General features: G+C 41.8%; 1 protein-coding gene across 2 annotated transcripts in view; it reads left to right on the forward strand.

Moving 5' to 3' along the window:
* Window positions 1–6,683: 6,683 nt before the first annotated feature.
* The window catches only part of BMPR1A (bone morphogenetic protein receptor type 1A), a 142,779-nt gene continuing 124,205 nt past the window's right edge, over window positions 6,684–25,257 (forward strand). Inside the window, exon 1 of one of the 2 annotated variants that reach the window (XM_032608510.1) lies at window positions 6,684–6,909. The gene's annotated coding sequence lies outside the window, so the exon portion shown is untranslated. The remainder of the gene's footprint in view (window positions 6,910–25,257) is intronic. The other variant, XM_032608511.1, reaches the window with a different exon arrangement.

Raw genomic sequence — 25,257 nt, forward strand, 5'->3', positions numbered from 1 at the left:
TTAGCATGATGCATTATTGCAAGTATAACAACAGAATAAGTTTTGTTATTGAGCATTTACATTGATCAAATAAATGAACGTTTTGATTAATTACACATCTTATATGAGATTCTAATTGACTTAATTCTAAAAAATATTCATCTTGCCACTTTCATTTCCCCCAAATGCCCTGAAAGGTATATAATGTTATATAATAAAATACAGTGTTATATCTATATCTACGTAATATATAATGTTACATACAGATATATAATGTTAATAATAATTTTAAAAAGCTGGTTCTTTAAGCAAGCTAGGGACTAGGCTCCCTGCCTGCAATTGGAGTGGCTCTTTCATGGTGTTCAGTGGGGCCAGGTGCAAGTTGCGCACCGCACAACTCCAGGGAGCATCTTTCACAAAAAGCAGGATGGCACCCCTTGGAGTCTTGCAACGTTGCCACCCGAGGTGCTCAGTGCAGTGGCTACAGCAACTGTGCTAACAATCAGGGCAGGGGAGGGTAGAAAGGAAGGAGGAAAAGGAGTACCCTCTTTGACCTTGAGGGACAGAGCAGAACAGCAGACGCATTGAAAAGTATGTGACCGCCCCTCCACCTCCAACTGGACCTTGAAAACTAAGAGGCAAGAATTTTGACTACTACAATGGTAGGCTCCAGCCTGGGGCTGCTATTTTGATACCTTGTGTATTTTGATACCCTCTACACTGTCCTTCCCCAGGCTGGGAGGCTAGATAGCCCCTATTCATATGTAAGTGAATAAAGGTATGAAATCATATTTGGGAGAAAGACATAGGAACAGCTAAACTATGCAAAATCATCAGTGATATAGACCATAGAGAGAAAAGCCTAAGGGGTTTAGGATGGAGCCGTCAAAGATGACTTCCTGCAAGAGGTGGTACTTGGGCATTGCAGGCAGGAGAATGGCATTAAAAGGAGAATGAATGTGGCCCATTCTGCAGGAAGTGGAGTGACCAGTCTAACAGAACACTGCCATACAGCAGTGGTTCTCAGATTTCGATGACAGTGGCATTTCATCAAATGAAATCTGGAAAAACTCAGCAAGATCGGTTGAAAGAGGGAATGACCAATCAGGAGAGCTGGTATAATTCAGGTATACAGCGAGGAAGACAGATTTTAAGGTGGGTAGCAAACCAAATGTAAAACCTACATTTTAAAAGAAACACTGACAGCTACTGATTACTGATTGGATATTTGATTATGTTTCCCCATGAGAGAACTGAGGAAGTTGTTTTTTAAAGAGCACATGGAACTTCAGAACTCAAGCACTGTTTGTTGAAGAGTTGGTAAATTTAAAGTCAGTGATAGGGAGCTCCCTGGTGGCCTAGTGGTTAGGATTCTGGGCTTTCACTGCCGTGGCCTCAGGTTTGATCCCTGGTATGAAGCCTCATGGCGTGGCCAAAAAAAAAAAAAAAAAAAGTGATAGTCAGTGATAGTTCCGTGCTATCATTACAGCATTTCTTAGACTCTCATTCCCTCAAGGTAAGTGCTTTAACACTAAGCCTCAAAAATATTAGAAACAAAAGCCAAGAAACCAACCCTACCTTTGTTGATAAAAATAGAAGAAATGAGTGAGGGCAAACTATCAGTAGAGAACAAAATGAATTAGCAGCTATTTTAAGGGCAATAAATCCTGACTCAGAAACAAACATCAAATAAAGGAATTATGTACACATCTTATTTTACTACCTTTTAAGCTTTTAGGGGACAGGAGTCTACTATAATGCCTAGTACACTTAGTCATTCATTCATTCAGTATTTATTGAACACCTACTGGTGTGCCAGGCAGCGTGCTAGATCCTAGGGAAACAATGGAGTGAGAAAAAGACAGCTTCTGTCCCCTAGAATTTTGTGTCCCACACAGGGATAGGTACCCCGACATATGTGGTGGATAAACTAGTATGCCTGTGCACATCGGTAGCACCACACTACACCAAGGAATACATTTGGATAACCATGTACAGCATGTACAGTTGATACAGTATGGCTGTTAATGACAGCATTCCTGATCCAGGATTGTTATCTCCTCAGTTATCTCAGCTTGAATCTTTATCATGACACCTTGTCTTTCTTTGACTGATCATTCACAAGGTAATCATGCTCAGCTCCGGATGCTGGGACTTCTGGACTACTAGTGCCAAAGGAATTCTTTTTATTTATTTATTTATTTTTTCCAAAGGGATTCTTGAGTAGAATCAGTGTTTAGGAGTAGTAAGTAGAGTCAGATATGGGTTATACATGTACATAGGTGTAATATAAATATACATATATACACATACACATATACACATATTACAAGCACTTATTACACTTCATTTTTTAACCAGACAAAAACAAAAACCAACTATATATGTTTATATATATATATATATATATATATATATATATATATACACACATATACTTTCTATTTGTCTTTATTTATATCCGGTTAAAAGATAAAGTGTAATAGGTTATAAACCCACTGCTCTCAGGACACAGAAAGGCAGGGAGGTGAACTGCTACAGGACAGGGAAGGACAGATTTACCGAGGGCTGAGTGGAGCTGGGGTAGGGAGGCCCCAGCTCCAGGTGTTGGGTGGGAGGAACTCCAGCCCTCTAGGCAGTACCTGATAGCCAGAGAGCAGTAAGCAAACAACAGGTGGTAGTCCAGGAGAGCAGCAGGCATCAGGATGTCCAACTTGAGGTAATGGGGGAAAGGAGGCCTGATAGATGGATATAATACAGACTCAGAGAATCTAGGAAAAAAGCTGAAGGCAAACAAGCATTGCTATCAGTGCACAGAAGAGTCTGTGTTATAGGGCTGGGGCAGACTCCAGAGAGCAAAGTCCAGACAACAAGCAGAGAAAATCAAGTTCCACACAGGCTAAAAGGCCATGGCTTCAAGAGCAAGTAAAGGGCTATAAGTCAGTGCTTAGAAGGGGGCCAAGGTTAGGGCTCCCCAAGTAGGTAGCAGAAGCAGCAGGAGGCTGAGTCCTGGGCTTGGGACCAGAGCTCTGGGAAGTCTTCCTGTCACGGGGCCAGGAGAGGATTGGGCTCTATGGTAAAAGGTGTACCGATAGTAGGGAGAGGTCTACAGAGACCATGGACTAGGCAGGACCAAGTGGTGACTACTTTGTAGCAAGAGCCTCACTAAACCATCTTTTAATCATAGGAAACAAGTCCTTTGAAACAAGGAGAAGTGAAAACGGAAATGGGAAAAGGAGCAAGTTATTTATAAGTGAAAATAGAATGGGAAATCAAGTATTATACCATTACAAAGAAAAAACAAATTCAGATCTTTAAACTTTTCTCTATCTTGTGCACTGAGTTATATTTATATATAACCATCTCTTTTTCTCAAGCACAATTTCTGTTTTGGCTTGGTCCTTCTAAACCATGACAGGGTATTATTAACCAATAAAATGATGTAGTAGTGTCCATGCTGAAAAATGTAGCTGTTTCCTCTACTCTTCACAGCACTCTTGTCCATTAATATTGGGTTTGAAACCAACCTAAAGCATCACTCTGTCAAGGGCATCCCTTCACTATTCCCTCCTTAGTGGACTCTAATTTATCTCCATACCCACGATGACTTAGTGCTGCCTTTGCCTCATAAAGTCTTTACGGCAGGAAAATGACTTTGGATGGATTAACTTGGATGAATCTATCGAACTAATGCCTTCCTTGAAAGCAGATGTCTCGTTTTCACTGAAGATGGTATAACCCATAGCTTCCCTGATCCATCCTCACTTTTTCAACATAGTCCAAGCCACCCTCTAAAACTTGGTCTTGGGATTCCCTGGCAGTCCAATGGTTAGGGCTCCACGCATCCACTGCAGGGGACCCGGGTTTGATCCCTGGTCAGGGAACTAGGATCCTGCAAGCCACGTGGCATGGCTAAAAGAAAATAGAAAATAAATAAATAAATAAATAAAAACCTGGGTCTTGATGACAAGGTTCAGAAATGCTTACAGGAAATTCTATCCTTATCTCACTCATTCATTTAACAAATATTGAGCACTAGATATGTGCCAGGAACTAGGCTCTGAGGAAACAGGTGAGAACAAGATTGACAAGGTCTTTGCTCTCACGGAGTTTACATTCTAGAGGGTCAGAGAAACTCAGACCATAAACAAATAACTAAATGAACAAGGTAAATTCATATAGTAAAAAGTGGCATAAAGAAAATAAAATTGGCTGTGTTGAGGTGCTAATTTAAGACAGGTGATCAGGGAAAGTGTCCTTGAGGTCCTGAGAACTGTAGGAGAAAGGTGATTTTGCATTCCAAACGAATGCTATGTGATTTGGGCATGCAACTACCACTCTTGAGACCTGTACCTCAAACAGACTATGCAGAGAAAAAAGGCCCATTTCCAGAGCATTCTATTAAGCTACTTAAAGGAAAACCATCACATTAGAGAATGTTGAATTTGGACCTTGAGGTGTTGCCTTTAAGTTTGGGGGCCAGACTATACGTGTCCAGATGTCTCCTTGGGCTTCCTGGCTGCTCTTGTTCATTTAGTGGGCAGGCAAACCAGAGAAACAGGCCAGCATGCATACATGTGCCAGGAACCAGAGAAAACACCATGCGCTGCTCAGTTGTCAGTAGGTAGGTTGCCCGCTGTGATAAAGCTAAGGATTTCAGCCTGGGCACTAAGGTGGGCCTTATCCAAGGAGAGCAAAAGGACGTCTAGTAAAATTTCCGAAAACTTGAAAAGGAGATTCTTTTGTAGAGAAGCAAAGATGTCATGACTTAAAATTTGATGCTTCAGTTTTGCTCTTATTTCTACATATAACACAACCTAGGCAACGCAGATTTGTACATTTCGGAAACTTGATGTACTAAACTACCAACCTGAGGTTGTCTATTTTATAGACTGATTCATCTGTCTGAAAATTGAACTAGGCTCTAGAGGGTATATTAACACACTTCTCATAGTTTTATCTGCCATGACACATTGCTCAGCTTACATCAATGAGTTCTTTAGTCGATCAGTCTGAATCTCCTCAAGCAAAAGGTCCACCCTTTCCCTTGATATCAAAGCAGTGTCCTATGTAGAAAACTTGAAGAAGTGACAAATTTTAGGAGATGCAGGGAAACTCATGTATCATACATTCATCCTGCATAGCAAGATCCATGACTCTCAAACCTGACAGGTATAGAGTTCAGGAAAAAAAATTAAAGAATAAATAGAATTGAAAAATAACTTGGAATTATGGAAGGTATCTGAGGAATTAAGGGCAAAGGTGGATGTATAAAAGGGGGACAGAATAAAAGATGGACCAAAAAACCCCATTAAACAAGAATGTAAGGGAATTTAGCTATTTAAAGAAGAATATAAATGGAATCTAAAGGCCTGGAATCTAAATGTCTCTCAAGGGAGAATGTGTGTAAAACACAAACATCAGGGCCTGGCACATTCTTTTCCTTGCCTCTTTTTACCCACAGTTTAAAAAGTGATTTTATGAAGGTAACTTTAAAAAAGAGTATCTTTTGTAAAGAGACTTAACACCGTACATTCGTTTAAAGACTTACCAAAGAGATCAAGGTCACATTTGGCTGTTAAAAAGGGACCTACACTCTTTCTTCACATACAGGACATCGAATACTTTTAACGGCATTTTTCCAAAGAATGAGGACAAATGGAAGAAAAGAGGTAGTGACAATTATTTATGTTTTCCAAATGGAGGGAATGAGACTCCGGAGTGTACCCGAGGTCCCTAGAGTGAGCCAAAGGTAGAGAAGGGAGCAATATTTATAGTCCGCTGACTTCAGTTCTGTTGGGTTAACGCCGCTCCTCATCTTATGCCTTTGGAATTCACGGGCTCCATCACAGGGTCCGCGGGCGGGCCAGGCCTCGGAGCTCCAGGACCGACGCGGAAATGCTCCCTTCCCCTGCAGCTCACTCGGAGCCTGTCCACCTCCACCTCCCTACCTGCGCCTCGGCACGCTGGCAAAGAGCCCAGAAAGAGAAGCCGGGAAGCTGTGGGTGAATAATCGTTGTACTGTGGCTACATTATTCTTTTCTTTGTCGCAACCACTACTACCACGATCGGGCAGTTCCCCGCCGTGGCGTGTGAATTCTCAGCGATTAGGCTTATTCCGCAAGTGCTGACCTGCCCTCACGTGTCAGAGTTTTTGTTGAGTTAGTTTGTCGGGGGGAGGGGTCCACACGAAGGAACCCCGGAACACTGGCAGTGCCGGGGGGCCCGGCCAGCGCGCAGCAAGGGGCTACGATGTCCGCGCCGTTCCACGGCGCTCAGTCGTGTGCGGCGCGAGCACTGCGTCTGCTCGACACGGCTTCCGGACACTGGCCAGCCCCGCCACAGCGGCAATGGGGCGTCTCGGTTAGGAGGGGCCGACGGGGCCGCGCGGAGGAGAACCCCCCCTCCCCTACGGCAGCCCGGCGCCCCCTTGCCGGCTGCCAGCCCTCCTCCCCGGCAGTGGGGCGCCGAGCACCTCAGACCCTTCGGTCACTTCCGCCGCGCGCTCGGCTCCTTTCGCGTCCCCGGCCGGGCGGGGCGGGCGGGCGCCCTCCCAGTGCGCGCGCGCTGCAACCAGTCTCGCGGAGGCCCGCCCCTCCCCCCAGACCCCGCTCCCGTGCCGGCCCCCCCCCCCACTCCTCCCTCCTAGGCGAGTGTCGGCGGCGGCGGCGGCGGCGACGGCTGCAGAGATTGGAATCCGCCTGCTGGCGCTCGGCAAAGGAGGAGGGAGGAGGGCGGGCAGGAAGGCTCGGGCTGCGCCGCGTCCGTCCGCGCGAGACGAGAATCGTACGGCCGCGCGAGGGGCGACCGGGCTGGGGCCGCTGCACGCCCAGGGCGGAGGCCGAGCCGGGCCCCCGCCTTGCCCCGGCGGCTCGCCGCGCCCACCCCGCTCTGCGCCGAGGGCTGCAGGATGAGTTCCCCAGGGTCCGGGTGAGTTGGCTCGTCCGGAGAGTGCGCGTGTGCGCGTCGGAAGAGGCCGGCCGCGGCAGGGAGGCTGGCGCGGGCTCGGGGCGAAGTTTCGGGGGGAGCCGGGAGCGCAAGGGAGGCCCGAGCTGGGGGCCGGCGGGCCTGGCCGCTCAGCAGGGTACCCGCTGCCCCGGCTGTGTCAGGCCGCGGCCGACTGGGCCCTGCCGCCCCGGGCCTGGCCCTGCCGGAGACCCGGGCCCCCTAGCTGCCCCCCGCGACGTCCCCGCCTCTGGGCCCCTCTTTGTTCCCCACCCCCGGGTTTCAGGCCGAGCTTGGGGAGGCTGTGTGGGCGAAAGCCGCCACCAAGGACGATTCTTGAATCCTTAAATGGGAAAGGCGCTCACCTCCCCGCGCGGGAGCTGCGAGGGTGATATTCGCGATTTGTCCATTATGTTTCTGCAAAAAAAAAAAAAAGAAAACGAATGTCTGTTTCGTGGGGCGGTAGAGCCAGGAGGAACTGCCAGCCCTCCCGCAAAACTTGCCCGCGGGAAGGTGCCAGGTTTCTCGGAGGTTCACCTGTTGTCCTGCGCTGCCTCCGCTGCCATGTCTGTTGTGATTCTGCACTTCAGTTTCTGAAAACTTCGTGCTGGATTGAATGTAACCCTTTTTTTCTCTTTCCAGACTCCTAGTGGAAAGGTTTGGCAAGGAAAAAAAAAAAAAAAAAAAAGCTTGCGTCAGGGAAGAAACATAATGTGCTGTGTGCTAGGATCTGGCGTTTTGTGACTTGTGCTCTTTCAGGCTCTCGGATGTTTTAATTTGGTCAAAGTGCTGCAGGTTTTGTCTTTCAGACGGTTAGCAAACTGTTCTGAGTACATAGTACGAACTTGGCACGTTCACCTGTGTTACGTCATTTAATCCCTGTGATAATCCTGGTTAGTATATTCCTCATTTTTTAGAAGAGGAAACCGAGACGCTAAGAGGTTGTATAACTTGTCTAAATGAGCTGGGATTTGAACCCAAGATTTTCTCTATTATTCAGGATCTGTTAAAGTGAGGCATGCGAAGAGTTAAACAACAACTACAAAAAGCCTTTCTCTGCAGACACTCTGACGTTTAGGAGTGCTTTTCAGTAAACTCATACTTGAAATGATCGCTCATTGTTGCTTGAGTTGAAAACAACTCCTTTATTGTATTTATTTCAAAAGAGGAGTTCAAGTCTGAATTAAAGTAGAATGTATCAATGCTTATAACTTTTAAGTTGTTGAAATAGAAAGTTTCTGAACTAGAATTTTATTTAAATATTTAAAATTAAAGCTAAAATACGGGCAGTTCTGAGCTAGAAATGGGTTGCAGTTTACAAAAGGCCAGTTGAAATTTAGAATGACCTCTTAACAGAATCAGTGTTCCACTCCTGTTTTGCACCACCCCCCCCGCCCCCCCCCCCGCCCCCGCCCGCCCGCCCGCCCGCACATTCTCCGTAGAACTCTTTTCAAACTTTTTCTGCTTTCTTCACTTCACGTCCGTTCCTGAAAACATTGAGGCATCCAATGGGAGCTCCTTCCAGAATTTACTGGATTCCTTTTATCATCTTCTTTCCTTCCATCTTAGTGGAAGAATATTTTTTGTCCTTCTTCCTGGTTAACACCTTATTTCATTTTTCTCTTCCTACTTAATGGAGTATAAGTTACTCTTTTGTCTTAAAGTTCTTACAAGTACGAATGTGCTTAAGATTTCTTCAATTTACAAAAACCTTCCCTTGTGTCTGCTACTCCCTCAACCTGTCTTATTGCTGCCTTTCCTTTTCAAATCATATTAACAATAAAAATAAATTAGGTCCTTATAAAAATGATACATGTTCGTTAAGAAAAATAGAGCAAAATGAAGTAAAATTACAATTCACTCCTTCATAATCCCAACTCTAGACATTGCCAAGAGCAGTTTACTTTTCCTGCCTTTACTTCCTGGCAATCCATTCACTTCTTAACCCCTTATTATCTGGATTTCACCTTCACAAAGGTCACCTGTAACCTAATAAACACTTTTAAAGCCCCCTTTCCAAGTCAGCTTGAGCTTTTTGTAGCATTTAACATCGACCCATCATTCTTGAAATACTTTTCCTTGTCCATCATTCACCTGTCCATTTCATTCAACGAATACTTACTGTATTCTAACGTAACACACGAGTCAGTAGGAGGCAACAACAGATACGGCGCCTTGCCTTCGTGGAGCTTAAAGTCTACTGAAGGAGACGTATATTGAAGAATGAATTCTATAATTAAATATAATTGTATAGATAAAGTACAGAGTATTTATAAGAGCTTAAAATGGGGCCCTGACCTGGTGCTGGTGTATGTTGGAAGAATCTCAGAAGGCCTTCTTAAAAATGTTACATTGGAACCCTGTGACAGTTCTGAAGGATGAGTATGAATTAACTAGATGAAAACAGGGCTTCTGTGACATTATACTGACCTCCTTACTCTTTGCCCTTTTTCACTTTCTGTTCTTCCTTCTTCCCCATTAGTGTAAGTGTTCTCCAAGTTTCACTTTTCAGATCATTTTTCATACATCTCTGGTCCTTTGACATTGTTTCAGACCCTTCTGTCTGAATAATTCTCAAATCTCTATTCTTTATTTCCCTTCTGCCCTTGAATTCTGGTTTTTCAAATTGTTTTATGCGTACCTCTACCTGATTTTTCAGGTTCAAAGTGAACTTGTCCTTCTTACCAAACTTGTTTCCCTGGTGTTCCTTATTTTTGTTGATGTTATCCCAAACCTAGTCCTTTCCCCATCCCATCACGTGTTGTCTGTAGCCAACATCTATTGGTTCTGCTTTCATGGTACTGTCACTCTTCTATCTGTTCATGCCAGCTCTGGTACAGTTCTTAATACATGTTGGTAACAAGGTTATAATAGATTACAAAATGAGTTGGGCCGCTTTCCTTCTTTTTTTCTCTTTTCAGGAACAGTTTAGACTGGGATTATCTTTTTTTTTTTTTTTTTTTTTTTTTTTTTTGCGGTACGCGGGCCTCTCACTGTTGTGGCCTCTCCCATTGCAGAGCACAGGCTCCGGACGCACAGGCTTAGCGGCCATGACTCACGGGCCCAGCCGCTCCGCGGCACGTGGGATCTTCCCTGACCAGGGCACGAACCCGCGTCCCCTGCATCGGCAGGCGGACTCTCAACCACTGCACCACCAGGGAAGCCCCTGGGATTATCTTTTACTTGAGAGTTTGGCAGAACTCACCTGTAAGAGCATTCAGGCTTATATATATATTTTTTTCCTGGAGAGGAATTTGAGTACCATTTCAGTTTATTTAATAGCTGTTGATCTGTGTAGGTTTTCTATTTCTTGTGTGAATTTTAGTGTTTAATATTTTTTCCAGAAATTTATTTATTGAGTTTTCAAGTCTAATGTTATTTGGTTTTCACGTAATTCTTTAAATTTCTTTGACTCGATATACTTGTATACAATATTATGTCCTGTGTATATATTTGTATATTTGATAATTTTCCCTCTTCAATCTTTTTTTTTTTTTTTTTCCTGCTAGCTGAATCAGGTTCTCATCTCACCTGGCCTAATGTTATGATCTTCTTGCCTTTACTTCCACCTTTATCCAGGTTAACTTATGCATTTCTGCCTAAATTAATCTTGAATCCCATTCTTGTCACTTCCCCACTTAGAAGTTTCCAGTGTCTTCTATTAAATGAAATTCTTTCCTTGGGATTTGCCTCAGATTTGCCAGATTCTTATCTTCCACTATTTTTGCTTCCTGCACAAGTTCTTTCCACCCTTCTTCTGCTGTTGCTTATAACTCTCTCTCTACTGGGACCGCATAAATAGTTAATTGTCGTATGTACAAGTCCTGCCTCCGTCAAGCTCCATTTCAAATTCCATCTCTTTTTGAAGTCTTCCCCATTTTCTAATTCTGGATGGAACCCCTTCTGAAGAAAGGGATTTTCTTTTTTTAAAAAAGAATAAATAAATTGATATATTTATTTATTTATTTTTGGCTGCATCGGGTCTTCATTGCTGCACATGGGCTTCTCGTTGCAGTGGCTTCTCTTGTTGCGGAACGCAGGCTCTAGGCACTCAGGCTTCAGTAGTTGTGGTGCGCGGGCTCTAGAGCGCAGGCTCAGTAGTTGTGGTGCATGGGCTTAGTTGCTCCGCAGCATGTGGGATCTTCCCGGACCAGGGATTGAACTCGTGTCCCCTGCATTGGCAGGATTCTTTTTCTTAACATCTTTATTGGAGTATAATTGCTTTACAATGGTGTGTTAGTTTCTGCTTTATAGCAAAGTGAATCAGCTGGCAGGCAGATTCTTAACTGCTGCGCCACCAGGGAAGTCCTTATAGCCAACTTTTAATAAATTTTATTGAAGTATAGTTGATTTACAATGTTGTATTAATTTCTGCTGGATAGCAAAGTTGATTCAGGATATTGAATATAGTTCCCTGTGCTATACACTAGGACCTTGTTGTTTATCCATCCTATATATAATAGTTTGCATCTGCTAATCCCAAACTCCCAATACTTCCCTCCCTCATTGCCCTACCCTTTGGCAACAAGAAGTCTGTTCTCTATGTCTGTGAGTCTGTTTCTGTTTTGTAGATAAGTTCATCTGTGTCATACTTTAGATTCCACATATAAATGATATTTGATATGATATCAAATATCTTTGATATTTATCTCCTGTGTCTTCTTTACTTCGCTTAGTATGATAATTTCTAGGTCCGTCCATGTTGCTGCAAGTGGCATTATTTCATTCATTTTTATGGCTGAGTAATATTCCATTGTATATACGTACCACATCTGATCCATTCATCTGTAGATGGATGTTTAGGTTGTTTCCACGTCTTGGCTATTGTAAATAGTGCTGTATAGCCAATATTTTAAAGGCTGTCAGTTCTAAAAAAATACTGATAGGGGCTTTCCTGGTGGCGCAGTGGTTGAGAGTCTGCCTGCCAATGCAGGGGACATGGGTTTGAGCCCTGGTCTGGGAAGATCCCACATGCCACGGAGCAGCAAAGCCCGTGAGCCACAACTACTGAGCCTGTGCGTCTGGAGCCTGTGCTCCGCAACAAGAGAGGCCGTGACAGTGAGAGGCCTGCGCACCGCGATGAAGAGTGGCCCCCGCTCGCTGCAACTAGAGAAAGCCCGCACACAGAAATGAAGACCCAACACAGCCAAAAATAAATAAATAAATAAAAATATTGATAGAAACAAAATGACATGCTCAAAGATCCCCAGTAATGTTTTTTGAAGAAAGCACTAGAGTAGGGTCTTAAGGAGATCAGATGATTAGTGGACTCCATCTTGTGGACTCGGCGGGGGGGGGGTCCCTAAACCAAGTTCATAAGGGCAGTTAAATATAGAACTAATGAATAGGCACAAACTAGATAAGGAAAGATATTCTTGAGTATCTTTTATTAAAAATTGGTGAATTTGAGCTACCCTGATATTATGGATATTGTTACTCTTCTATACTTTTATGTTTCTGATGAACCTTGTTTTCTTACTGTATACATTTTTTATACCACTAATAACATCTGAAGCTGTGGAGCTTGGTTGTTGCTCTATCTGTATATAATTGGGTGTTCACTTAAGGAGGATAGTGGTATGTCAAGTGTGGGGATAAAATAGTCAAATTTGCAGTTTTGTGAGATTAGTTACATAGTGGAGAATCACTTTGAAGAAAAGAAGACTGAAGACACTGAAACTGTAGGGAAGCTGTTCCATCCTGGCTCAGACTAGGATAGTGGCAGGTAGTTAGGGCGTAGAATGGACAGGACTTGGTAATTAGCTGGGGGAGAGAGGAGGAGTGGCATTGTCAAGAATGATTCCCAGGTTTCTAGATCGGAAACCTGGTAGGGTAGATGTGTGTTGTTGGCTGAGGTGAAAAAAGTGGAGGGAGAGCTGGCTTCTGGAGGAAAATAGTTTTGATCCTCTGAACCACCAGGTAGAGAGTTCTACTTAGCAGTTGCTTGCATATATTGGTCTGGAGTTTGACAGTGATTTGGGCTGGAGGTAGACATTTGGGAGTGATTACTATATAAGTTGTATATTTCAACAGTGGGAATTGGGTGGCTCTCTCAGGTGACTTACGCTTGCAAGTGACAAACCTAACTCATAGTTTAAAGGGGAAAAAGGCTCCCCTCCTACCCCGCCCCTCACGTTTTTGAAAAGACTGGAAGTAGGTATGGCTGGAGCTAAGTGTTCAGATGATGTAATCGGGGGTCTCTCTTCTCTGTTTACCATTTTTTTTTTTTTTTTTTTTGGCGATACGCAGGCCTCTCACCATTGTGGCCTCTCCAGTTGCGGAGCACAGGCTCCGGACACGCAGGCCCAGCGGCCATGACTCACGGGCCCAGCCGCTCCACGGCATGTGGGATCTTCCCAGACCGGGGCACGAACCCGTGTCCCCTGCATCGGCAGGCGGACTCTCAACCACTGCGCCACCAGGGAAGCCCTCTGCTTACCTCTTTTTTGGCCTCATCTGGCAGAGAGGACCACTGGTAACTCTAGGCTTATAATGGGCCTTATTGCTATGGATTCAAGAGAGGGAAAAAGCACTTCTTTCCCAGGTGCATGTATTCTGTCTCGTGGAGAGATTGTTATCGGGTCTACATGGAGTCTGGGGTACCATCATTGGCCAGAACTGGCTTATATGCCCACTGGAGCAGGCAGGGTTGAATAGCCTTCTTGGAACCATGTGAGATGGGCAAGTGGTTGTTTCCCCAAAGAAAGGATGGCTCTGGGTAGGTACACAACATAAATCTGCTACTTCTGGTTCTTAACCCTTTTAAAGGTCATTTTTTGAGTATCTGAAGAAAAATACACAAATGTAACAAGCGTATAATTTCACGGTTATGTTATGGACCTCATTTCAGGAACTCCTGGTATATAACAGCAGAGAGCCTAGAACAGCCCTGAGAAACAGCAATTTAAGACCTAGGTAGAGAAGATAGACATTAAATAATTTCACAAATAATTATCTAATTATAGTTACATTAAGATATACAAAACGCAACTACAGGGAGCTTATAGGACTGTGTAATAAGGGAACCTGGTCTGTTTAGGGTGCAGGTGCTTTGGAAGGCCTTCCTGAGAAAGTGGCCTATAGAGTGAGACCTTAGACCAGAAAGGAGAGGGAGAGGGCTCCCGGAAGTATTTAGTAGTTTTTAAAGCAAACATTTTTTGCTCTTTTAAAAATTATAGGGCTTCCCTGGTGGCGCAGTGGTTGAGAGTCCGCCTGCCAATGCAGGGGACGCGGGTTCGTGCCCTGGTCCGGGAAGATCCCACATGCCGTGGAGCGGCTGGGCCCGTGAGCCATGGCCGCTGAGCCTGCGCGTCCGGAGCCTGTGCTCCGCAACGGGAGAGGCCGCGGCAGTGGGAGGCCTGTGTACTGCGAAAAAAAAAATTATAAAAGCAGGACTTCACTGGTGGCACTGTGGTTAAGAATCCACCTGCCAATGCAGGGAACACGCATTTGAGCCCTGGTCCGGGAAGATCCCACATGCCGTGGAGCTACTAAGCCCATGCACCACAACTACCGAGCCTGTGCTCTAGAGCCCATGAGCCACAACTACCGAGCCTGTGCGCCACAACTACTGAAGCCTGTGTGCTTAGAGCCCCTGCTCCACAACAAGAGAAGCCACCGCAATGAGAAGCCTGCACACTACAACGAAGAGTAGCCCCCGCTCGCCGCAACTAGAGAAAGCCTGAGCGCAGCAAGGAAGACCAAACACAGCCAAAAATAAATAAATAAATAAAATTTTTTAAATTATAAAAGCAGTATACCTACTGTGGATAATTTGGGAAATATGAAAAATTTTAAAGAAGCAGTGGAACACTTAAGTATTGGCTTCTAATTTTTTATAAACTAACATCTAGTACTGGTACTACCACTAAGCTAACTGTGCGGTCTTGGATACTGCATTAACTATCTGATCTCTGTTTCCTTATCTTAAAAAGTAAAAAGACTTGATAAACCTTAAGGTTATTTTATGCTTAAAGAGAAAAAGAAAGAAAATTCCATGACTTCAATGTAGAGCAGTTAGTCACAGAAATTGCAGGTCTTATAATGCTTTTGGTCCGGATGACAGCACTGGATTTCTGACTTTTGGCTGAAAAGTCACTCTTCCTGTCCTGGCAGTCATTTCAGGTAATGAAGGGAATAGCGTGTGACCAGTGGTATTCTTCCATGCTCAGCTTTCTTATCTCCTCTTTTGAGCATAGCCTTTAGGTAAATTATCTGCAGTGTTACAGACTCTCAATTTTGAAGTTAAGTCTGGAGGAGACTTGGCGTGGTTGTCATACTGTTTTGTGTATATTGAAATTTTTAGGTAGTTTTCTTATTCGAAATTAAAATTTTTTTAATATATTTTAGGAATATAAGATCTCGAATGTCTTAAATTTGTATTTAACTAAGAATATTTTAGATTTCTAGCTGAAAGGAGCTCTTGATGGGAAATGTTAAAGTAAAGACTGTTAAATTTTGGTGAGGTTGTTAAACTTATATATTTTTCAAAAAATCATTTTAAAATGTCATGAAATAAAAATATTTCAACAGTATCCAGAAGTATCTTAAATATACACCAAATCAACAAAATATGGTCACTTGATAACAGATAACTTTTATTGTCTACATTTCAGTAATATGCCTTGTCCCCTGCATTGACAGGTAGATTCTTAACCACTGCACCACCAGGGAAGCCCCTCTTTTTAATATTTAAGATTTGTTAGAAACTTTTCATGGGTAACTTTTTGACTGGCATTCTTTGACTTTCCTAATGTTTCCTGTGCATTGTAGAAAAAAGGATATTAAAAGGTCAGTGGAATACAGTTACTTTTTAAACATCCAGAACCCTTCTCGTAAATATTTTTTAAAATGAGTATTCTGGGACTTCCCTGGTGTTGCAGTGGTTAAGAATCCGCCTGCCAGTGCAGGGGACACGGGTTCGAGCCCTGGTCCAGGAAGATCCCACATGCTGTGGAGCAACTAAGCCCGTGTGCCACACTACTGAGCCTGCGCACTAGAGCCTGTGAGCCACAACTACTGAGGCTGCGCACTGCAACTACTGAAGCCCGTGCGCCTAGAGCCCGTGCTCCACGACAAGAGAAGCCACGCCAATGCAAAGCCTGAACACTGCAACAAAGAGTAGCTGCCACTCGCCGCAACTAGAGAAAGCCTATGTGCAGCAAGGAAGAGCCAATGCAGCCATAATTAATTAATGAAAATAAATAAAATAAAATTAGTGTTGTATATCTCATTTCTGAGACATATCAGTTTAATTGTTGATGATGATCACAAAGACAAGCCTTTTTCACAGCTTTACCATGGCTTTTACTCTTAAAGTAGTTAAAATTGGGTAGATATTTGTAAAACATAATTATGTTATTTGTATTGTTTCTTAGAATACATTTAAAATCCTGTGAGAGAACAGGAAGAAAAAAATTTAAAAATGCTGCCACATCAATTAAAAATGAAAGTGAATAAGCTCATCTAGGGGGCAATTTTGGGAGTAAAATAGGTTGAGAAATGAAACCTGATTTTTACCTGTTAATGATGCTGAGACTGTTCTCTGGAATATTAGTAAATTGCTTATGTTGTTCCATAGAAAATTTTTAAACATAAGTGGTTATGGCATGTAGACATGCCAAGAATCCTTTTCCTCGCAGGTTTCTCTTTAAAACAAAAGCCTTTTTTGCCTCCTTATTACAGAAGTGGTGCTCACTGAACAAATTTAAAACACAGAAAAGCCCCAAGAAGAAAGTAAAAATCTGTCATATTCATGCTACTCAAAGGTGACATCTGTAAACATTTTGGTATATACAGTGTAAGTTTAAAAAAATCTTACTGCTTAATGTTTCTGCCATAACTTAAGAATTTGATGAAATTAGGTGAGTAAAGCTGAAATTCTGTGCGTACATTAAACTTTTATGTCTGAACCTGAAATATAAGAAACTTAGAATTAAGGGGATGGGGTAGGGGGGAGTTATCTAAATAGAAATAGAAAGTTTTGGAAATTTGACTGTCTTGTTCTAGTTATCTGTTCATCTTTTTTTCGTGTATGTGCTCCTCTTTTCAGCTGTGCAAGTTTTAAGCTTTAAAAAAAATTAAGGTGTTTCAAATTTGAAGTGTTTTTCTATAATAATGGACTAAAATAGAGTAAGATGTAGGGAGGTAGAACCTAAACTGAGGAAGGTCAAAAACCATATGGAAATAGAAAATCCAAAATCTCTTGCAGAATGAAGCTAGGAAGAATGGAATCTAAACACTGAAATTATACATCTGCTAGGCAGCTGTGCGTTCTTTGTTCATAGGTTCTGTTGCAGAAATAGCAGAAGAAACTTTGAAAGAGAAACATATCCTAAATAGACTGAGCTGATATTCTTACAACTAATTATGATATGGACAATTTTAGTGTTACAGTGTGTATTAAGTCATCTTTAAACGAATTATTCCCTTTTCTTAAGGAGTTATAAAAATTCTTTTCCAAAAGTAACAGATCACTTTGGGGAATTAAATGTGGGTTTCCTATTGAAATCTTCAGCACTGAATCAACATTTTATTAGATTACAGATCAGGGGATTTTCAGTGATACTAAAAGAGTGTGATCTGTTGTAAATTTGTTGGTTGCTTTCGTTTTTGTTAGTATTCAGGGATGTGTGGTACTTTAATGTTCTGCCCTTCAAAAATCAGCTCTTATGAATTTGTTTAGACAAAATATTTAAGTTTTAAAATAATCAGGCATTTGGGGCTTCCCTGGTGGCGCAGTGGTTGAGAGTCTGCCTGCCAATCAGGGGACGCGGGTTCGTGCCCCGGTCCGGGAGGATCCCACATGTTGCGGAGCGGCTGGGCCCGTGGGCCATGGCCACTGAGCCTGCATGTTCGTAGCCTGAAAAAAAAAAAAAAAAATCAGGCATTTAAAAACAGTTGAGGGACTTCCCTGGCAGTCCAGTGGCTAAGACTGCCTTCCAGTGCAGGAGGTGTGGGTTCGATCCCTGGTCAGGGAGCTAAGATGCTACATACCAGCGTGGTGCAGCCAAAAACTAGAAAAACTAAAAAAATAAATAAAACAGTTGAAATTTAAAAAGGGAAAGACATAAAAAAGCTTGCATTTGGTTTTGGGATGCTTAAATTACTAATATTTGAATAGCTTTATAGTTTACAAAGCACTTTTTAGTTATCCATTATCTCTGGTGATTCATTGTTTTGCTAACATTTTTTACCTCTTGAAAATTAAGGCAGAACACTGTCAGTTAAGTCAGTACTTATAGAATGCTCTTTAGTTTTTACTTACTATAGGGATGATACATATTCAGGACTCAGAAAACATGGAAAAGTAGAACAAAAAGGAAACACATCCCCAGCGTCTCATAACAACCATTGTTGACATTCAGTATAATTATTTTCGGTCTTCTTTTTCTACTCATATTTTTTGTGTAGTTTGCCCTGATTCTGAGGATGCAATGTTTGTGTCCTTTTAAAATTCACATCTTAAGCATTTCTAATAAAAAAATAGTTCTTAACCATTTGGCGGGGGTACTGTTTCAGTAAAAATTTTTTCTACTTGAGGGAAAACATTTTATCCTAGGATCATGTGTTATAAATATATAGTGGTTAAGAGCATGGACTCTGGTTGGGTTTAAATCCCAGCTCACCTTCTTCCTAGCTGGGCCATCAGCAGTTTTGATAAATTGAGTAACATATCTGTGTCTGTTTCCTCATCTGTAAAATGGGAATAATGGCTCCTACCTCATGGAGTGGTTGTAAGTTTACATATACTATATATATATATATATATATATATATATATATATATATGTCATATGTATATATAAAACATATGTATATAATATAATGTATTTTATATCTTAGAACTGTATTTGACCCATTGTAAGCACTGTGTACATTACCTAAAATTTTAGGTCAGGGACCATGACCACACTGACTGCTGATCAAACTGGCAGACAGAACATTAGTAAAGATACGGAAGGTCAGGTGTTGTAACAAAAAAACATAATATATAGTGAACATCACACCCAGTAAGGATAGAGTGTGACCCATTTGCTGGGTCATTAAAGCAAAGCCTCAACAAATGTCAAAGGATTGAAATCATTCACAATGTCCTCTGATGATAATGGAATTAAATTAGAAACCAATAACAAAAGATAATGAGAAAATCTTTGAAATTAAACAGTGCACTTCTAAATAACCACACGTGGATCAAATAAGTTACAAAAGAATTAGGAATTATTTGGGATTCAAGAATAATGAAAATACATGTCATATCAAAATTTGTGATACAGTTAATTCTATACTTAGAGGAAATGTTATAGCTTTAAAAATATATGTTAGAAAAGTAGAAAGCCTAAAAATAAACGATTTAAGTGTCCGTCTCAAGAAATTAAAATGATTAGGATTTCCTCTTTCTTAAGTTTGATTGGATGGGTTGTGGGGGAATTTTAGTTTCATGTTTTACATCAAATTCCCTTTTTAAAGACAGGAGGAAAGGTGTGATTGACCAAAATAGGTGTATTTTGTTTTCCTGTTAGTACATTTGAACTCCATCTCCCTCGCAAAGCTTGATTCCTAATTTACTTGATTTCTAGGAGGCTTCAGTACCCTTTATGAAAACCTCCTATTTTCTTGGCACTTGCATAGAGCCCTTAACTTTTCTAAGGAGAAAGAAACAGTCTTTTTGAGGAAGCAGAGACAAGAATTCTGAGATGATCAGTTTAGTGTTGGTAATTACTTCTAAGTCTTTCAGACTTGGAAAGTATAATTCAACTTGATAAGTGTGTAATGAGCACCTGTTACAGCCTAGAGACCGTTCAGACTTGGTTATACAATAGTGAATAAAAATAGCCCTGAGTTCTGCTTTCATAGAGCTTATGCTCTAGTGGGGGAGACCAGATTAAAAAAACACAAACCCACCCAGTTATGTCATGACAATGCAGTATTGGTGCTAGGAAAGAAAAGTGTAGAGTACTAGCAGAGTGGTTAGTAGGGGACCTAACCTTATTTAGGTTGAGAATGTGGTGAGATATGTAAAAATTAGAATAAAGTGGGGGAAAAGACCCATGGAAAATCGTAGAAAGTATATTTTTAAAAGATAAGAGAATAAATCTTAAAATGTGTTATCTTAACTGATTTAAACAATCCAGAGGCCTGAGTGGTTATCCTTAGTCCAGTATTGACTATTGGATAGTCTCATTCAGGACATGCTTTAGGTCTCAGTTCTCTGTTACGTAGAATGGAAGTGGTCAGGACTAGACGAGATAATGGCTAAGTTTCTAGTTCCAAAGTGCTAATTCCATTGAAACTTTTATTAGCTCTTTAAAGAGTATTTTTCTCTGATTGTGAAAAAATATATATACTATTTTAAGAAAAATTTGGAGACTATAGAAAATAAAGACTCTGTCCCCAAATTTCATTTGTACTGGTGATGTCAATTTTATTATAAATAGAGAATATAGAGAGAATTTGACCTCCTTGCAGCTTTTGGAGGTATTGGTTAACAGGACAGTATTAATCAGAATAGGCTAAATTATGCCACATTAAGGAAAAAAATGTCTCAAATTTCAGTGGCTTGACAGAGTGAAAAGTTCGTTTCTCATTTCATGTTCAGCTTGGGTCAAGTAAGCAGTTGAGAGAAAGCCTGTCAGAGGCTCTACCATCTTGTAGCTGTTCCTCTGGAACACATGGCTTTCTTGGTTGCTATGGAAGGAAGGAGAACATTGGAGGATCTTGTAACCAGCAATTATGTATGTAACTTTAGTAGTAGGAACTAGTCATTTGGCCTTACCTAACTGCAAGGGGGTAAAGAACTGTAGTTCTTCCATGTCCCTGGAAGTAGAGGAGACCTGGCTATGGGTGAGCTTTAAAAAGTCTTTACAATAACGACCTTGCTCTTCCTGGCCATAGTTGAGTAGATTGAAGATGGACCTCTAATTCAAGTGGGGCCAGTTGGATTGTTTTGCCTAGGAGTTTGCTTTCGGGCCATTGGTGACTGGAGTGTTCAGGCCATCAGACACAGAGGGTTTGCTCCTAGTCAGGGTGGTGGGATTCAAATACCTAAGCAATCAGAAATTTATCTGTAGAGAGAAGAATGAATCAAATGCATTGAAGAAATAAGGTGTTGTGTACCTTATTTGGGGAGAAAAAATAACTATTGGTATTCAGTGGCTTTGTGGGGAAAAAGATAACTGTTGGCATTCAGTGGCTTTCCGTTTCTCAGTTCTAGATCCTTAATGAAGACTGGCTGTAGTTCCTACGCATAGATTCATTTTTTTAAAATTAATTAATTTTTGGCTGTGTTGGGTCTTCGTTGCTGCGCGTGGGCTTTCTCTAGTTGCGGTGGGGGGCGGGGACTACTCTTTGTTGTGGTGTGCAGCCTTCTCACTGCAGAGGCTTCTCTTTGTTGCGGAGCACAGGCTCTAGGGTATGCAGGCTTCAGTAGTTGTGGCACGAGAGCTCAGTAGTTGTGGCATGAGGGCTCAGTAGTTCTGGCACGAGGGCTCAGTAGTTGTGGCACAGGGGCTTAGTTGCTCCGCAGCATGTGGGATCTTCCTGGACCAGGACTTGAGCCCATGTCCCCTGCATTGGCAGGTGGATTCTTAACCACTGCACCACTAGGGAAGCCCCCTACACATAGATTTCTTGAGAATATATATGCTTTTGGAACACACGGAATAGTCCCCAAAAGTGAGCATCTTTTGTTCCACAAAGAAAATCAGTAGATTTTTCAGAAAGCAAAAAACAAACAGGTTATATTTTCTGACCACGGTGCCTATAGAAATGAACAGCAAGAGAATGCTTTACCTCCCCCAAAAAACAAAAACATACAGAACAAACAAAAACATAAATCTAAAACAAAAACACCTACATTCTTGGCAGGGGGGAAGAGACATAGCTTTTAAATAGCTTAAAGGGACAATCATAACTGAAGTCACACAATTTAGAAGTAAATTACAGTGAGACCACACTGTAATACCAGTGTAGCCAATGTGAAACTTTATGGGAAATTCACGGCAATTAAATATTAATTAGTAAATAAGAAAGATTAAAACTGATTGAATGAGGTGTATTGGTTCAAGATGGTGGAGTAGAAGGATGTGCGCTCACTCCCTCTTGCGAGAGCACCGGAATCACAACTAACTGCTGAACAGTCATCGACAGGAAGACACTGGAACTCACCAAAAAAGACACCCCACATCCAAAGACAAAGGAGAAGCCACAATGAGACGGTAGGAGGGGCGCAATCACAATAAAATCAAACCCCATAACTGCTCGGTGGGTGACTCACAAACTGGAGAACACTTACACCACAGAAGTCCACCCACTGGAGGGACGGTTCTGAGCCCCACGTCAGGCTTCCCAACCTGGGGGTCTGGCAACGGGAGGAGGAATTCCTAGAGAATCAGACTTTGAAGGCTAGTGGGATTTGACTGCAGGACTTCAACAGGACTGGGGGAAGCAGAGACTCCGTGCTTGCAGGGCACACACAAAGTAGTGTGCGCGTTGGGACCCAGGGGAAGGAGAAGTGACCCCGTAGGAGACTGAACCAGACCTACCTGCTAGTGTTGGAGGGTCTCCTGCAGAGGCTTGGGGTGGCTGTGTCTCACCATGAGGACAAGGACACTGGCAGCAGAAGTTCTGGGAAGTATTCCTTGGTGTGAGCCCTCCCAGAGTCTGCCATTAGCCCCACCAAAGAGGCTGGGTAGGCTCCAGTGTTGGGTCACCTCAGGCCAAGCAACCAACAGGGAGGGAACCCAGCCTCACCCATCAGCAGACAAGTGGATTAAAGTTTTAATGAGCTCTGCCCACCAGATCAACAGTCAGCTCTACCCACCACCAGTCCCTCCCATCAGGAAACTTGCACAAGCCTCTTAGATAGCCCCATGCACCAGAGGGCAGACAGCAGAAGCAAGAAGAACCACAATCGTGCAGCCTGTGGAACAAAAACCACATTCACAGAAAGATAGAAAAGATGAAAAGGCTGAGAGCTATGTACCAGATGAAGGAACAAGATAAAACCCCAGAAAAACGACTAAATGAAGTGGAGATAGGCAACCTTCCAGAAAAAGAATTTAAAATAATGTTAGTGAAGATGATCCAGGACCTCAGAAAAAGAATGGAGACAGAGATCGAGAAGGTGCAAGAAATGTTTAACAAAGACCTAGAAGAATTAAAGAACAAACAAACAGATGAAGAATACAATAATGAAGAATATAATAGTACAATAAATGAAAAATACACTAGAAGGAAGCAATAGCAGAATAACTGAGGCAGAAGAATGGGTAAGTGACCTGGAAGACAGAATGGTGGAATTCACTGCTGCGGAACAGAATAAAGAAAAAAGAATGAAAAGAAGACAGCCTAAGAGACCTCTGGGACAACATTAAACGCAACAACATTCGCATTATAGGGGTCCCAGAAGGAGAAGAGAGACAGAAAGGGCCTGAGAAAATATTTGAAGAGATTACAGTCGAAAACTTCCCTAACATGGGAAAGGAAATAGCCACCCAAGTCCAGGAAGTGCAGAGAGTCCCATACAGGATAAACCCAAAGAGAAACATGCCAAGACACATAGTAATCAAATTGGCAAAAATTAAAGACAAAGAAAAATTATTGAAAGCAGCAAGGGTGAAATGACAAATAACATACAAGGGAATTCCCATAAGGTTAACAGCTGATTTCTCAGCAAAAACTCTACAAGCCAGAAGGGAGTGGCATGGCATATTTAAAGTGATGAAGGGGAAGAACCTACAACCAAGATTACTCTACCTGGCAAGGATCTCATTCACATTCGATGGAGAAATCAAAAGCTTTACAGACAAGCCAAAGCTAAGAGAATTCAGCACCACTAAACCAACTCTACAACAAATGCTAAAGGAATTTCTTTAAGTGGGAAACACAAGAGAAGAAAAGGACCTACAAAAACAAACCCAAAAGAATTAAGAAAATGGTAATAGGAACATACATATTGATAATTACCTTAAACGTGAATGGATTAAATGCTCCAACCAAAAGACACAGGCTCGCTGAATGGATACAAAAACAAGACCCATATATATGCTGTCTACAAGAGACCCACTTCAGACCTAGGGACACGTACAGACTGAAAGTGAGGGGATGGAAAAAGATATTCCATGCAAATGGAGATCAAAAGAAAGCTGGAGTAGCAATACTCACATCAGATAAAATAGACTTCAAAATAAAGAATGTTACAAGAGACAAGGAAGGACACTACATAATGATCAAGGGATGAATCCAAGAAGAAGATATAACAATCATATATGCACCCAACATAGGAGCACCTCAATACATAAGGCAACTGCTAACAGCTGTAAAAGAGGAAATCGGCAGTAACACAATAACAGTGGGGGACTTAAACACCTCACTTACACCAATGGACAGATCATCCAGACAGAAAATTAATAAGGAAACACAAGCTTTAAATGACACATTAGACCAGATAGATTTAGTTGATATTTATGGGACATTCCATCCAAAAACAGCAGATTACACTTTCTTCTCAAGTGCACATGGAACATTCTCCAGGATAGATCACATCTTGGGTCACAAATCAAGCCTCAGTAAATTTAAGAAAATTGAAATCATATCAAGCATCTTTCTGACCATGATGCTATGAGATTAGAAATCAATTACAGGGAAAAAAACATAAAAAACACAAACACAAGGAGGCTAAACAATACGTTACTAAATAACCAAGAGATCACTGAAGAAATCAAAGAGGAAATCAAAAAATACCTAGAGACAAATGACAATGAAAACATGATGATCCAAAACCTATGGAATGCAGCAAAGTCAGTTCTAAGAGGGAAGTTTACAGCGATACAATCCTACCTCAAGAAACAACAAACATCTCAAATAAACAACCTAACCTTACACCTAAAGGAACTAGAGAAAGAAGAACAAACAAAACCCAAAGTTAGTAGAAGGAAAGAAATCATAACAATCAGAGCAGAAATAAATGAAATAGAAACAAAGAAGACAATAGCAAAGATCAGTAAAACTAAAAGCTGGTTCTTTGAGAAGATAAACAAAATTGACAAACCATTAGCCAGCCTCATCAAGAAAAAGATGGAGAGGACTTAAAATCAATAAAGTTAGAAATGAAAAAGGAGACATTACCACAGGCACTGCAGAAGTACAAAGCATCCTAAGAGACTACTACAAGCAACTGTATGCCAATAAAATGGACAACCTGGAAGAAATGGACAAATTCTTAGAAAGGTATAACCTTCCAGGACTGAACCAGGAAGAAATAGAAATACGAACACACCAATCACAAGCAATGATATTGAAACTATGATTAAAAATCTTCCAAAGTCCAGGACC

This window comes from Phocoena sinus, chromosome 16 (assembly GCF_008692025.1).
Source record: "Phocoena sinus isolate mPhoSin1 chromosome 16, mPhoSin1.pri, whole genome shotgun sequence".
Classification (NCBI taxonomy): Eukaryota; Metazoa; Chordata; class Mammalia; order Artiodactyla; family Phocoenidae; genus Phocoena; species Phocoena sinus.